We start from the raw sequence: 15,291 nt of genomic DNA on the forward strand, positions 1-15,291 counted from the left end.
ATCACATGATGGTAAGTGCTATAAAGAAAGAAAAGAAAAGAAAACAAAAATGAAGCTTCTGTTGTGGCTCAGTGGATTGAAAACTCATTTAGTATCTGTGAGGTTGTGCGTTTGATCCCTGGCCTCACTCAGTGTGTTAAGGATCCCGTATTGCCACAAGCTGCAACGTTGGATTGTCGCAGATGCAGCTTGGATCCAGCGTGGCTGTCATGTAGGCAGCCAGCTGCAGCTCTGATTCAACCTCTAGCCTGGGAACTTCCATATGCCGCAGATGTGACCATAAAAAGAAGAAAAAGTAAAGAAAAAGAAGAAAGAGAAGCTTTCATAGGCGTGTGCGGGAGGTGTGGGTTGGAGGGGGTAGGGTGATCAGAGAAGACCTCAGGATTAAGGTGACCTTTGACCTAAAGGAAGTGAAAGGGTAGCTGGGAGAATCCCTGAATTTCCTAAAGTCTTGAGGTGTGAGCCTGTTTAGTAAGTCTGAAGTATGGCTAGTAGAACAATGTAGCTGGTGCAGAAAAAGAGAGAAGGGGGTGGGCAGGGTGATACTGTAGGGCCTTGTATGCAATGGTCAGAATTTTAACTTTTACTCTGAGTGATATGGAAAGACATTAGGGGATTGTGAGCAGAGGAGTGCCACGATCTGATTTATATCTTAAAGATCACTCTGTCAGCCCTGTGAATAGTTTGTATGGGAAAGGAAAACTAGAAAGGAAGGCTATAGGAATAATTTAGGGGAGAGATGATGGTTTGGACCAGAGCAGTGCCAGTAGGAAGTGGCCAGATTCCAGACATTCTCGGAGACAGAGCTCATAAAGTTAACCAATGGACTAGATGTGGAGTGAGAGAAAGAAGGGCGTAGAGGGCAACCATACGATTTTTGGCCTGAGTCATCATTTTCTGAGATGGGTAAGACTGCGAAATAAACAGTTTTGCTTTGTTTCTGGATTTAAGGGGAGTAGGGGGTGGAAATAAAGAATCTAACTTGGCATACATCAAGGCTAAAATGTTTAACGTACCCAAGTGCAAGTGTCAAGTAGGCAACTTGATATATGAGTCTGATGTTCAGGAGAGAGATCCAGGCTGCAAATATAAACTTGGGAGCTGTCAGCAAAGAGAAGATATTTAAAGCTGTGAATTTGGACACTATCCCTTAGAGGGTGAGTGCTGATGAAGAGAAGAAGAGGTCCCAAGACTAGCCTCTGGGCACCCCACGCTGATAGATGAAGAAGAAAAGCAAAAGGGACCAAGAACTATGACAGGGGCAATGTCCTGAAGACCAAGCGAAGGAAGTGTGTCAAAGACAAGAGGGTGATCAGTGGATTCGATGGTGCTGATAAGAGAAGCGTTGAGAAGTGACCACTGGAGCGGAAAACTGGACATCACTGGTGGCTTCCACAGGAGCACTTCCGCTGGAAATCTAGACAAGAACCTTACTGGAATGGGTTCAACATAGAATGAGAAGAAACACAAAAGGCAGGGTTTCTGGAGAACTTCTTCAGGGAGTATTGATGCAAAGGAGGGCAGAAAACTGGAGAGGTAGCAGAAAGCAATGTGGAGGTTTCTGTTTGTTTAGGTTTAGATATATGTTTATGAAAATAATGCAAAGGGAAAATGGCAAATGCCTTGGTCAGGTAAACCCTTACCTTTCTTTCATCTGCTTCACAATATATGCAGTTTTATATACTGGTTTTGCTTACACAGCAAATAATGTCACTAATACGTATGACTAGTGAAGTTATAAGAGTGCTGATAATAGCTTTTAGTTATCCTGATCAATGTGATCATTTTGAATATAACGTCTATAGGGCTTGGTCTCTAATACCTTTGTAACAGGAAACTATTACCTTCCACTTGAGACCTTCTGGGGTAATGTTTGCTGGATGTGCTCCATACATCACAGACAAGTTTTTGAATAAAGTACACATAATGGGAAAAGGTGATGGAAAGAATTAGCCATTCACTCAGTTCAGATATAACTCCTGGCAGATCAAATTTTATTTGGGCTAGTGTAACACAACTTTCTTGAGTCCTATAAAAATATACTCAAATTGCTCTTTACAGCTACATCAACAGTGAAAGGCTAATAACAACAACAGCAATAATAATAATAGAGATGTAGAACCAGACAGCTGGCAGTGAACAGTGGATTGACAGGCTGCTGGAAATGACGCAGCTGGGGGAAAAGGTCAGGCTCAGAAGACGCCATACTGGAAGCATATAATTATACATGGTAGCCCATTTGGGGTGAAACTTTTGTTCAAATAAAAAAGTCCAGCTGCTAGTTTATAAATTTCCCACCACATTCATGACTTAAAAGAGCGGACTTTTGTTGTCCCTCTGAGTTCCTTAGTTCTGGAATTTATGCTATTCTGTTGTTAAGTGCCACTTAATCACGCCTTGGAGAGCTTTGGAGAGCCTTGGAGAGTCAACAGATCCACCCTCTACATGGCCGATGTTGGGGGTACAAGTCAGTGAAGGCTAGTGCATGGACATGGAACAGTTCTGCATGCACAGATTGAGCAGGGGAAAAGGAAGAGCCACTGGGAAGGGCCTCCTGAGTCCTTACCTCACCTCTTAACCCCAACCAAGGAGTCCCCTTGGGGCCTAGCTATTAAGAATGTGGTGTTATCACTGCTGTGGCTTGGGTATGATCCCTGGGAATTTCCACATGCCATGAGCACAGCAAAATAAATAAATAAATAAACAAACAAACTCCAGCCAAAGCCTGCATAATTCCTAAGACCATCTCCGGGCGAAAGAGCATAAAAGGCAAAATGTGACTTGAAACCCCTTTTCTCTGCAATTCCTTTTTTTTTTTTTTAAGTCTTTTGTCTTTTCTAGGGCCACTCCTGTGGCACATGGAGATTCTCAGGCTGGGGGTCTAATCAGAGCTGTAGCCATCAGCCTACGCCACAGCCACAGCAACGAGGGATCCGAGCTGCAGCTGCAACCTACACCACAGCTCACAGCAACACCGGATCCTTTGCAATTCCTCTTGTACTCAGTAGGGTCAGTACTTTTTAAACCTTACTGTGCATATGAATTACTTTGGGATCTTGTGCCAAGGCTGAATCTTATTCAGTAGGTCTTGGCATGGCGAGGGGTGCTTGAGTACTGAGTTTCTGCATTTCTAACAAGGACCTGGGTGACTCTGATGGTACCGGTGTGTGCCCGGTGACTAAAGCTACATGGATAAACCAACATGAACCGAGGTGGTAGGGTTTATTGTATGCCTGCTTTCAGTTAATATTTGGAGTTCTACAGGTCTTTTTTCTGGCATTAAGCAGAAAAGCCAATGAACTCAGAATTTTAGGTCTCAATGGCAGAGTTTAAAGGAGAAAAATTTTGTCAGAATGAGAGAAAGAGAGGCTGTTACTCCTTTTCCAATTCAACTGCCTACAAGTCACCAGAATTCTAGACTTTAGTGGAAACAAGCAAAAGCTCTCCTCTATAAAGCCTGTTCTCCATAGGGTGGGAACAACCATGCCTTGTGGATAGAGGGGTACAGGTGATTGACTCTGGTGCTAGGGAATCATTGCTTTACTCTCATCTTCTCATGTGTGTGTGTGCGCGTGCGTGCCAGAGTTATATGCAGACATGGAAGCCTGCCTTAAACTCATCTCCCTACCCTTAGCCTAGATTAGTCACTGCTTCCATTGGCTTTCATAGAATCCTGGGCTCTCAGTGAAGCTACAGAGGAGTCCATGTTTTCCAGATTTCTGTAATTGATGCCTTATTTTCCCAACTAAGGTTGAAGATAATAATCCATCATGAGTCCAATCTCAAGGCCTCATGGCGGGCTGCTTGCCGAATGTCTGCAGCTCTCTGACTCCTGGGCCGGTGGCAGGATGGTGCTTCCCAGCCTCCCTGGGGGTTACTAGGACATGGGTTACTAGGAGTGAGTCGTGAGCTGAAGTGATGTGTGTCACTCTCTGGCTAAGACTTTATTTGCTAACATGAGACCCTTGAGGAGGCCCTCTTTTCTCTCTGGGTTGGCAACTGGCTGTGCTCAGAGTGGTGGCTGTTCCATCATCCTCAGTCCCCATATGGCTACGATGTGCAGATGCCCCTGCCCCCATTGTGGACAAGCAGTGAAGGAAATACAACTCACATTTTGTTTATTTTTGGTTTTTTTTTTTTTTTTTTTTGGTTTGTTTGTTTGTTTTATGGCCACACCTGTGGCATATGGAAGTTCCTAGGCTAGGGGTTAAATCAGAGCTGCAGCTGCCGGCCTACGCCACAGCCACAGCAACACCAGATCCGAGCTGCATCTGACCTACGCTGCAGCTTGTGGCAATGCTAGATTCTTAACCCACTGAGCGAGGCCATGGATCAAACCTGTATCCTCACAGAGACAATGTCAGGCCTTTTACCAGCTGAGCCACACTGAAACTCCAAAACTTTTGTTTTAGCCAGTAAGACTTTGATATTATATGTTACTGAAGCATAACCTTGTCTATACTAGTTAATGTAGAAAAGGGTCCCAAACCGGAATACAAGGTCCTGCCTGTTCCCAGGCTCAGCATCTCTTTTCTCTTTGAAGCTGGGTGTTAGGCGTGGCCCTGAAGAAAGTGTCTGATTCTGAGCAAAGTCTCTTTGTTGCTAAGGCCAAGTTCACACCTTGAAGTTGGTTCTGGTTAGAGGGCCACTGTCATGTCTGTAACAAAGTTGTGGTCTCAGTAGCCCAGATGCTCTAGGGTGATGGGTACTGTCTTTCTTTCACCATCCCCGGCCTTGTGACTGTGCTTCTAATCATCTGCTCTGGCTCACCCTGTCTGTTTGCCTGGATTTCTATCACTGCTCCTGTTTCTCTATCCCCATGATTCATTCGTGGTCAGGGCACTCTGAAGACACCATGTTGAATTTTGTTGTGCTGATCAAATCACTATATTCCCACCAGCTATCTGTTGCTGTGTTCCATGTGCCACAGTGATCTCCATCACCGGTCCCTATTCCTGAATCTGTCCCCAAACTCCAATGCCTGACCTCTTACAATCAGGGAAATTCTGTCCCAGGTTCCTGCCTTTCTTATTCTGCCCCGAATCACTGCAGTTAAATGGGCCATGTGTATTTGTGTCCAGAGACACAACAGATGGGATCTTGGGGATTAAGGTAGCACACAGAGAGCAGAGGGCTTTTAGAAGGATTAGTCTTTCGCCCGGTGGGGAGGGTAGAGAAGGACACTGGGGAGCTGATTTGAAAAGGGTCACTTGGCCCTAGAAGCATATGTGACAGCCGCTGGATTTAGTTCACTCTCCCTGTCCCTGTCTGTCTGCAGAAAAAAGAGCACCAGACTCAAGAGTCAGAAACACAGGTTTGAGTGCCAGCTGTGCCATTTACTAGTTATGTGACCTCACACAGACGAGTTCACTTCTCTGAGCTTATTTGCTCAGGTGTAAAATGAAGCTAATAACATACCCATAATTCGGCCCAGAATGAGGCTGTCAGGGGTCTCATAAGGATCACGTGACAGAACGTTTGAAGAAGCAATCAGCCCACGATAAAGGAGTTTAATAATGTTGGGCGGCATTAGGACAATGAGGAAGGAAGGGACAGGCAGATAGATTAGTCCATAAGGCATCAAGCAGAACCTTAAAAATAAGTGATGATGGCATCTTTATGTTTGGATGGAACCAGGCAATTGCTGCATTATAAGAAAAGGATGCAAAAGATATTGCATTCAAAGAAGGCAAGGATTTCAGCGGCTCGCTGGGGCTGGGGTGGGTAGAGCTGAACCACCATTCAGTGAGGAAGCAAGCTGAGGATCGTGAAGACCTGGAGAACTGGGCAACACAGGACAAAGCACCTCTGCAGAGTGTGGGTTGAGTAAACCCCCCGGGCAGGACCCTGAGCTAATTTTACTGCTGATGGAAAGCTCTGACTCTCAACTTGGGAAGTTCAACCAAATGGCTTCTTCTCCTGATCTGCAGTTGGGATGGGCAGATGCACAAGGGGATAAGCCACAGATGGCACTGTTGCCATAGGATGGAGTCACTGTTTGCGTGCCTTGTTGCTGTGTAGCTTCGAGGCCTCTTTCCCTTACATGAATTCCTCATGCACCCACTTGCTGAGCCTAGCCTTGTCTCCTTGTCTTTCCAGCACAGTTCCCACACATGTGGAAGCTTCGCCAGCTGCCCAGTAGCCAGACATCAGCCGTTGGCAAGGCTTCCCAGAATGGGGCCTGGACCACCCAGCTAGTGAGCAGACTGATGTGGAATGTGGGATCATGTGCTAGAACGTGGCAGGACCACACTGCTCCATGGGATGTCCCGTCTGTGGGAGCGGGATCTTTGGGGCCATCAGCGAGAGGCAGGCAGACTCCCTGAGTTCTCACAAGAGGCCCTGGAACACAAGGGGTGGTCGTTTATTGCCAGATCTTTCCACCTGGTAGGTTTTTCCTCACAAAACGTTCACACAGCAAACCTTTCAGGCTTAGAGCAAACAGAAAACACTAGGCAGAGGGCAGGGGAGCACAGGGAGAAAGTAGGGAAGGAGGGGAAAGTGTCAAGTGATTAAGATGAGAAGCCTCTACCAAGAGGTGGTGAACAAGAGGCGGTTTTGCTGAGTAAGGCTGGAAACATCTTTAAAATGGATAAGTCTCCTGTAGCAAAGTGACAGAATAATTAAACTGCAAACACTCTCTGTTGTCCAAGGTTGGAGAAAACGAAGTTATCGGATGATCATAAAAATGGAAAATCCAGAAAGCAAAGGCAGAGAATAGCTGAAGCAAAGACTAGGGATAAGCTGGTTAAGGGGGATTTCGGCAATGTTTTAGAGAACTGAAACAGTGGGGGGGGGGAATCTATTTTTTTAATAGACAAGAGTTCTTATTCAGGAGAAAAGTTTTAGATTGACAGTGAGAGTTGCAATAGTAGAGAAGGTCATTTCTGCCAGGGTCCAGGGCCTTGGAGTTAGATGGGTTCACGGTCCAACTCCATGACTTCCTAATTGTGTCATCTCGCATGAGCTGCTGAGCCTCAGTTTCCCTCTCTATGAACTGGAAATCTTAGTAATGCCAAATCTTGGGGACATCATAAAGTGTAAAACAGAACATGTGTGTGAAAGTCCTTGGTAATCCATAAAATGCAAACAAATGTTAGCTATTATTATCATCACAGAATTTCCCTATTTTTCTTCCACTGTTACACTGTAATTTTTACATCTGCTGGGTGTGTAGTTACATGTACATGTTGCTAAAAGTCATCTACTTGTGGCGTAGTTTGGTGGAGGAAGAGATAAAAGGAATAATTAGGAGACTTCCTCTGGCTTCCAATCATTCCAACCATTTTGTATGGCAGCCATATTATTCACTCAGCTTGGGTCTAAGGATGGTTTTTGGCTCCTCTTAACTCTTTCATTTAGAGAATTTCCTGAATAATTCTCTGAATTATTTAAGTATTCCTGTGACTCTGTGACTCTGAACTTGTTATTCTAGAGGCCCAGGATGCCCTTCCTCTGCCTCTCCCTCTGCTCATGTCCCACTCAGCCCTTAATACTCAGCTCTGATTCCACCTTGGGAAAGCTCTGCCTAAGTCAAATTGGTCACATCCTCTCACTGTTCCCAGAGACTCTGCTCAAGACTCCGTTATAGCCTCTGATAACAACTACCCTAAAAACAAAGAACAAACAAACCCCAGCTAATATCTGTTGGGGCTTCCAATGTTCTGGACATCCTGAGAAGCATTGTACTTCGATAATCTCATTGACTCTTCAACACATTTTCCCAAGGTAATGCTGAGGCTATCCTTAATTTATAGATGGGGATACTGGGGCTCAGAGAGGTTGAGTAACTACCCCCAGTTAGACTAGTAATGAACTTGCTTCCAATTTCAAACGCAGTGCTCAGTCCTAGACTTGTGCTCTTAACCACTGTCTGGTACTGTAATGCTCTGATGTGTTCATTTATTAGTTTCCTCATTTCCAATTAGACCAAACAGGTCTAAAGCAGAGGAATCATACTTTAGCCAGCTGTGTACATACAGGCTCTCAGTAAGTGTTTGCTGAAAACAGAAAGACTCACAGATAGAGAAAACAAACTTATGGTTACCAAGGGGGAGGAGGAAGGAGGAGGGACAAATTAGGAGTATGGGACTAACAGATACAAACTATTATAAATCAATTATACTTCCATTTAGAAAAATGAATGCAACTAGAGAGTCTCATACTAAGCGAAGTATACCAGAAAGAGAAAGACAAATACCATATGTGGAATCTAAAATATGGTAAAACGAACCTACCTAAAGAACAGAAACAGACTCACAGACATGGAGGAAGGACTTGTGGTTGCCAAGGAGATGGGAGAGGGAGAAGGATGGACTGGGAGTTTGGGGTTAGTAGATGCAAACTGCTACATTTAGAACGGATAAGCAATGAGGTCCTGCTGTACAGCGCAGGGAACTATATTCAGTCACTTGTGATAGAACATGGTGGAAGATAAGATGAGAAAAAGAATGCATATATAGGTATGACTGGGTCACTTTGCTGTACAGCAGAAATGGACAGGCCATTGTAAATCAACTATACTTTAATAAAAAAAATTTAAATATAAAAAAATGCTGAATGAAAGATAAATGGGTTCTCCTTTTGAGTAAAAGCATGTGGTAGGCTCATGAAACAACAGTAAAATGTCAATATCAAAAGTTTGGGTACATTGAAGTCATCTGCATCACACGAGAGAGACAATAGTTACATTTGCCCCGGCTCCTGGGACATCATTTTATCTATCTCATCCTTTTAGCAACACCACTAAAAGCATCAGCTTCTCCCAATGCTCACTTTGCTGCAGAGTGATTCATACAGTTAGTAACGTACAAGCAAGGCAGGAGGCTGTACGCCTTCATTCTTTGCCCAATTCACCTACAAAGCTTCATTTTAATATTGATAAACAAAAAACACATTCCTTTTGGCACCTGCATGCTTCGAGCACATGCCTACAGTGGAACCGGATAGATGAACATATCTTTATATTTGTATCTAGTAGAGAGAGAGGGAGAGGAGGGTTGGTGAGGGAGCACAATGGGTACCACACAATGTAGGGCAGAGAAGGTCCCTGACTGACCACAGGGGAGAAAAGTTATCACATACAATGCATTTGTTTTGTATCCTGGCTAATCAACCAATGAATGAGGAAAATATTTCATCAAATTTCTTATTACAGGAGTTCCCGTCGTGGCGCAGTGGTTAACGAATCCGACTAGGAACCTTGAGGTTGCGGGTTCGGTCCCTGCCCTTGCTTATGGGGTTAATGATCCAGCGTTGCCGTGAGCTGTGGTGTAGGTTGCAGACGCGGCTCGGATCCCGCGTTGCTGTGGCTCTGGCGTAGGCCGGTGGCTACAGCTCCAATTGGACCCCTAGCCTGGGAACCTCCATATGCTGCGGGAGCGGCCCAAAGAAATAGCAAAAAGACCAAAAAAAAAAAAAAAATCTTATTACAACACTAACATCCATCCCAGTCCCTAACACACAGTAGGTACTTGATAATGTTTCATCAGTGAATGGAGAAATGAGCAGACAATGAGAGATGTTTTCTTTTCTACCTGTAGGACGGATGGGAGGCTGCGAGACTGAATTCAGAACTTACGGAGGGTAAAATGAGAAGGTGGACTCTTTAGGTAGCAGCTGAGGCTGTGGCAATCAGTTCCTGTTTAAAAGGTACTTGTGCTTCTGGAGTTTCTGGCTATGGTGACAATGTCTGAGATTGAGCTCATGGGACTTTAGATCACTGAATTGGCTACAGTCTAAAGGGAGCTCTGAACCATCAATGCTGTGAACAAACCCCACATTTTCTCATCCATTCATTCATTCACCACACTTTTTTTTTTGTCTTTTTGCTATTTCTTGGGCTGCTCCCGCAGCATATGGAGGTTCCCAGGCTAGGGGTCCAATTGGAGCTGCAGCTGCAGGCCTATGCCAGAGCCACAGCAATGTGGGATCCGAGCCGCGTCTGCAACCTACACCACAGCTCACGGCAGTGCCGGCTCGTTAACCCACTGAGCAAGGGCAGGGATCGAATCCGCAACCTCAAGGTTCCTAGTCGGATTCGTTAACCACTGCGCCACGACAGGAACTCCCATTCACCACACTTTTATTGAGTGTTATTATATATAGCTGGGCACTGTGCCATGCACTTCACAAACCTTCTTCTCTAATACTCAAAACTACTCTAAGAGGTAGATACTGTTATTCTCCCATTCTACAGATTTCTGCAGATAAGGAAGCTGTGCTTCAGAAGTAAGTTCTCAAGGATATGCAGCATGTGGTTGAGCTACGGTTTCCACTCAAGACTCTGACTGCAAAGCCCCCTCTTACTCTCACCCTTATGCCTGTCCCTTATCTCAGGAACTCAAAACTGAACAGGAGGCGAAGCTGGAAAACACAGTGTGAAGAGTGTTCTAAGAAGAGAACACAGTGTGACCACAGGGGAGCGGCGGCTGCCTCAGACCGGAGGAGGGAGGATGCAGGGAGGAATCCTTCTGGAGGGGACCATGTGCCAGGTCTCAGAGGAAGGCTGGGAGTTCATCAGGTGAAAGAGGAAGATACAGAGGTAAGGGGAGCAGAGCACATTCTGATTCTTTCTGCTGCACTTTGTGTGATGGACTCACATAGAAACCAGGCACCAGTCCTGTCTAGCCGTCCACATCTCTATGTTATTTCATTGAACGTAGGGGTAACCGTCCACATTTCTCTGGATCTTGAAAGTATAAAATAAATAATTTTTACTCCTCTTCTACTCCCTCAAAACATTTATGCTCCACTTACTGCAGCATTTCCGCACATGCTACTCTCTCTGCCTGAAAGACTCTGCCTTTCTCTCTTATAAACATTTTATCAGTTGTCCTCGCCTAATTCCCATTTATTCTTCAAGAGTCAGTTTAAACACCATTTCTTCAGGGAGACCTTCTTGACCCCAAGGTTAGGTCAGGTCCCTTGACAGTGTCCCCTAAATCTCTCTGATCGTGACATTCATGCTTTTCCCCCGTTTGACTTAATTGTCTCTCATTTCCTATACACTTTAAACTCCATGAGAATTTATTTACTCCTATATACTCAGTAGTCAACAAAGTGGTTCATAATAGGCACTCAATAAATATTTATAGAATGAATAAATGAATGAGCAGGTATTTGACTAATTTTTACTTCTAGAAAAGAAAATTAAAAGCCAGCAAACTCTTATGAAAACAGGATCAGAAAAAATAAGGAATTTTTTGTTCTAAAAAAAGGCAGAGTAAAATGACACATGTTTAGAATGTATAAAATGTTACTCCTTTGCAACTATGGTGGTGGTGGTGCAGGTTCGATCCTTGGCCCAGGAAATTTCACATGCCACAGGTGCAGCAAAAAAAAAAAAAAAAAAAAAAAAAAAAGTTATTCATCACATTCAGAGCAGTGCCTGCTCCTTGCCAGATTTATGGCATCTGAATCCCATAGACAGGAAATCCTCCAAGGCAGAGGTATACTCTTTCCAGGCCCCACTTACTATATTCTAAACATTTTGAACTGAATTTTACATGTTTAAGTGGATTAATTTTTCATTTCAGTCCAAAAGTCCCTGCCTGTTTCTGAAATTTGCAACATCTGCAAGGGAAGTAAAGAGTGAAACAATTTTTTACAGATCAAGTAATGAAAAGAAAAAAAGATCTTTCTTAAAGGATTGTGGATTTTCAATTTGTTCCACATGAGACTGTTTTAGGAAATTACCTTTTAACTGATGCTCATCTTGTTTGTGCAGTAATATTCCCCTGATAGTGATGGACTGGGATCTGAGAGATTTTCACAATGTAAAAATTCTACCAGTCTGTCTTCCAAGGACCATATCCAGATTTTTATTTGTTTGCCATCTCAGAGGGATTCTTCACCTACATGGGAGACCATATTTTTTCCATTTTCTAAAATGAGTCATAATTAAGGCAAAGCTATTCTTTCCTGAGAACAAACTTTATAGAGGATTACCTAGATAACGTAGTTTCCCAATTGTTGGACATTTGTCAAGGACAGTAAGAGGGAAAACTCTAAAAAATGGGTCAGCCTGTATCCCCCAATCTATTCTGCCATCTTCTGTCTGACCTGGTCTCTCTGTGGGCTGGAAATTCCCACCATCCGTCATTCACTGTATTAAAGCTCTCACTTTCTATGTTCAGTTGACATGTTGATTTTTGGTGAATGAAAGATTTCAGAGGCTGAAAGAAGGGCTTAGAGGTCACATCCAGAGACTCCATCCTGTGTCAAATAAAGCATTTATTTTTATTCATTTCGTTGGTTGGCAGGTTACAAACTATTTTGTTTGGAAAAACAGTTCTGCTGTTAACTTTTGTTTTTACAGACACTAAAATTCATGTGGAAGGATACAAGTTCAAAAATAAGTACTATATTTCTGAAAAAAAAAAAAAAGAAAGATAAGGTAGGGGGAATTGCTCTACCAGGTATGTGATGACTTAGAAGCCATTGTCATTTAAACACCGTGAATAAGCTTTGGAAGAAATGAAAAGATCAACAAATAGAATAGACAGCCTAGAAAGAGACTCAAGAATACAGGGAAATTGTCACATGGGAGTAAGGACATTACAAATCCATGACAAAATAATAGAATTATTTAATGAATGTTTCTTGTGACAATTGTTCACCCAAATGGGAAACACAATTAACATCTCTACATCTATGGGAAACTATGATGAAAACAAACTAAAGAACAGGAGTTCCTGCAGTGTTGCAGTAGAATAAGAATCCAACTTCAGTGGCCCGAGTGGCGCAGGTTCGATCCCTGGCCCAGGAACTTCCAACTTCCTTATGCCTGGGGTGCAGCCATAAAAAAAATAAATAGATAAAATGATTTCTTTATTGCAAAATGTCTCATGATACGCTATGGTGAATTTTTAATTTCCAGAAAAGAGGGTTCCTTGACATAACCACATAGTTCTTAGAGTTTTTCTCAGAATACAGCTTGGAAAAATATAGAATAAAAGATTCACTGGATAAAAGGATCCAGTTTTGTGCATTGTGGACACGCCCAAGGTGTGTGAGCGGTATGTGAGTACAACATACTCTGGGTATAGGTAAAGTATTTAATGAATGCTAGTTGCTTGATTTTTATGTGATATTTCCTAGCTCTTTGCATATCAGTGGGCCAAGATGGGGGCATGTTATCTCTCTAGCTGAAAGTGAATCCGAGGTCTTAAATTTCCTCAAATTAAGAATGACTGGAATAAGTCCTGGCAAGAGTATGGACCAACTAGAAGATTCAAACACTGAGGGCAGGAAAGCAAAATGGTGCAGCCACTTTGGAGAACAGTTTGGTAGACTCTTATAAACGTACATTGGACCCAACAAGCCCACTTCTACATATGTACTCAAAAGAAATAAACTAAATGGGAAATGAGCACAATGTCCCCTATCTGCTGAATGGATAAGCAAACCGTGATACATTCGCACCATACAATAAACTCAGCACTGAAGAGGAATGAACTATTGATACATACAACTCTGTGGGTGAATCTCAAATGCACCATGCTAAATGGGAAAAGCCAGATGCAAAAGGATCATGATATCTGATTTCATTTATGCAACATTCTAGACAATAAGGTGATAAGGTTAGAAAAGAAACCAGTGGTTGCCAGGACTGAAGATGGGGGAGGGAGCTGATTACAAAGGAACACAGGGGAATTTTAGATTGTGGTTATGGTTAAATAGCTATGCATTTGTTAAAACTTGGAAAACTGTGCACTAAAAAAGTGAAATTTACAGTATGTAAATTATAACTTAATTTTTTTAAATGGGGGAAAACTCCCTACAAGCTTATTTTACTTTCAAAGTAAAAAAATATGTTGTTTAAAAGTTTTTTTTGTTTGTTTGTTTGTTGTTGTTTTTTTAATTTTTTTATTTTCCCACTGTAGAGCAAGGGGATCAGGTTATCCTTACATGTATACATTACAATTACATTTTTCCCCCCACCCTTTGTTCTGTTGCAACATGAGTATCTAGACAAAGTTCTCAATGCTATGCAGCAGGATCTCCTTGTAAATCTATTCTAAGTTGTGTCTGATAAGCCCAAGCTCCTGATCCCTCCCACTCCCTCCCCCTCCCATCAGGCAGCCACAAGTCTTTTCTCCAAGTCCATGATTAAAAAGTTTTTTTTGATGGCAAGGAATATACTGGTGTAAGCTCCCAAGGTGGCTGCTGCTCAGAATTCATTCAAATTCTTTTTCCTGACACTTCTCACCGTTACCTTGTATCCAAGGTGGCTTCTAAACCATTACCTGCCCTGGAGACAATTGCATCTGCCACTACTTATACAATGCCTACCATTATACCACTTTCTATTGTAGTTCTTTCTCCATGTCTTAGTTCTCTAGATGTAAATTCCAGGCAATAAAGAACAATGCTTTACTTGTACCCACCACCAGATTGTCTATTAAAAAGCTTGGCAGAGTACCATAAAAATGCTTAATAAATAAATTAATCTGTACTTAGATAATAGCTGCAAGTCTATGAGTCCATCAAAGACTGCGAGTTCCTTGAAGGCAAGGATTATACATACACAGCCTTGATCTGGGGTACATTGTATATGCTCAAGAAATGCCTTTTTTTTTTTTTTTTTCCCCTTGCTTTTCAGGGCTGCGCCTGTGGCATATGGAAGTTCCTAGACTAGGGGTCAAATCGGAGCTGCAGCTGTTGTCTTACATCACAGCCAAAGCAACACAGGATCAGAACCATGTCTGCCACCTACCTATGCTACCTATGTTGCTTGCAGCAACAATGGCTCCTTAACCCACTGAGCGAGGCCAGGGATTGAACCCACATCCTCAGGGATACCAGTTGGTTCTTAACCTGCTGAGCCACGACAGGAACTCCAAAAAATGCTCTTTAATAAGTATTGAATGAAAAGGATTCCAGGAGCATGATTTTGAGGATGATTTTTTTAAGCTGTTGCATGAGTGGAGAAACTGTTGGGGGCAAGGCTGGGCTCTGGGGAAAGAGCTCATTGAAGAAGAAAAAGGTGTACCCTGGGCTGCTTCTTAGAAAACTTGGTGGCAGAGGATAAATGTGCAGCCTTCCAGGTTGCATTGCTAGGTTTCATCTCTTATCATGAGCTTTTTCGGGAGAACTCTTGGAAAGGAGATACTCTATTTGGATCCAGTTGGAATGGCTAACTGGGGATGGGCTGTATCATGGCCCATTTCCAACTGTGTTTCTTAGGCTTGAAACCATTCCCAGAAGCAAAGATGAAGAAGGCTTCATTTGTTAAGCATGAAAATAAAAACACTTTAGAAAGGGTTTTAACGCAAATCTTTTCTTCCC

At 43.0% G+C, this 15,291-nt stretch overlaps 1 protein-coding gene and 1 long non-coding RNA gene across 30 annotated transcripts in view; one reads left to right on the forward strand and one right to left on the reverse strand.

Annotated features, from left to right (window-relative positions):
- MAML2 (mastermind like transcriptional coactivator 2) overlaps positions 1-15,291 on the reverse strand; it is a 374,722-nt gene that overhangs the window by 44,935 nt on the left and 314,496 nt on the right. The gene's annotated exons all lie outside the window — the stretch shown is intronic.
- LOC146399814 (uncharacterized) overlaps positions 9,494-15,291 on the forward strand; it is a 48,826-nt gene continuing 43,028 nt past the window's right edge. For 18 of the 22 annotated variants that reach the window (XR_014815081.1, XR_014815079.1, XR_014815087.1 and 15 more), the window contains exons 1-2: positions 9,543-9,651; positions 10,339-10,543. This is a non-coding gene — a long non-coding RNA (uncharacterized LOC146399814). Of the gene's footprint in view, positions 9,652-10,338; positions 10,544-15,291 lie in introns of all 22 variants that reach the window. The other 4 variants (XR_014815066.1, XR_014815067.1, XR_014815068.1 and 1 more) reach the window with 1 other exon arrangement.

Source organism: Sus scrofa, chromosome 9 (genome assembly GCF_054392235.1).
Source record: "Sus scrofa isolate SSC_HxYL_T2T_F1_AM1 chromosome 9, Sscrofa_HxYL_maternal_Yorkshire_Landrace_v2.0, whole genome shotgun sequence".
In the NCBI taxonomy this organism is placed as follows: domain Eukaryota; kingdom Metazoa; phylum Chordata; class Mammalia; order Artiodactyla; family Suidae; genus Sus; species Sus scrofa.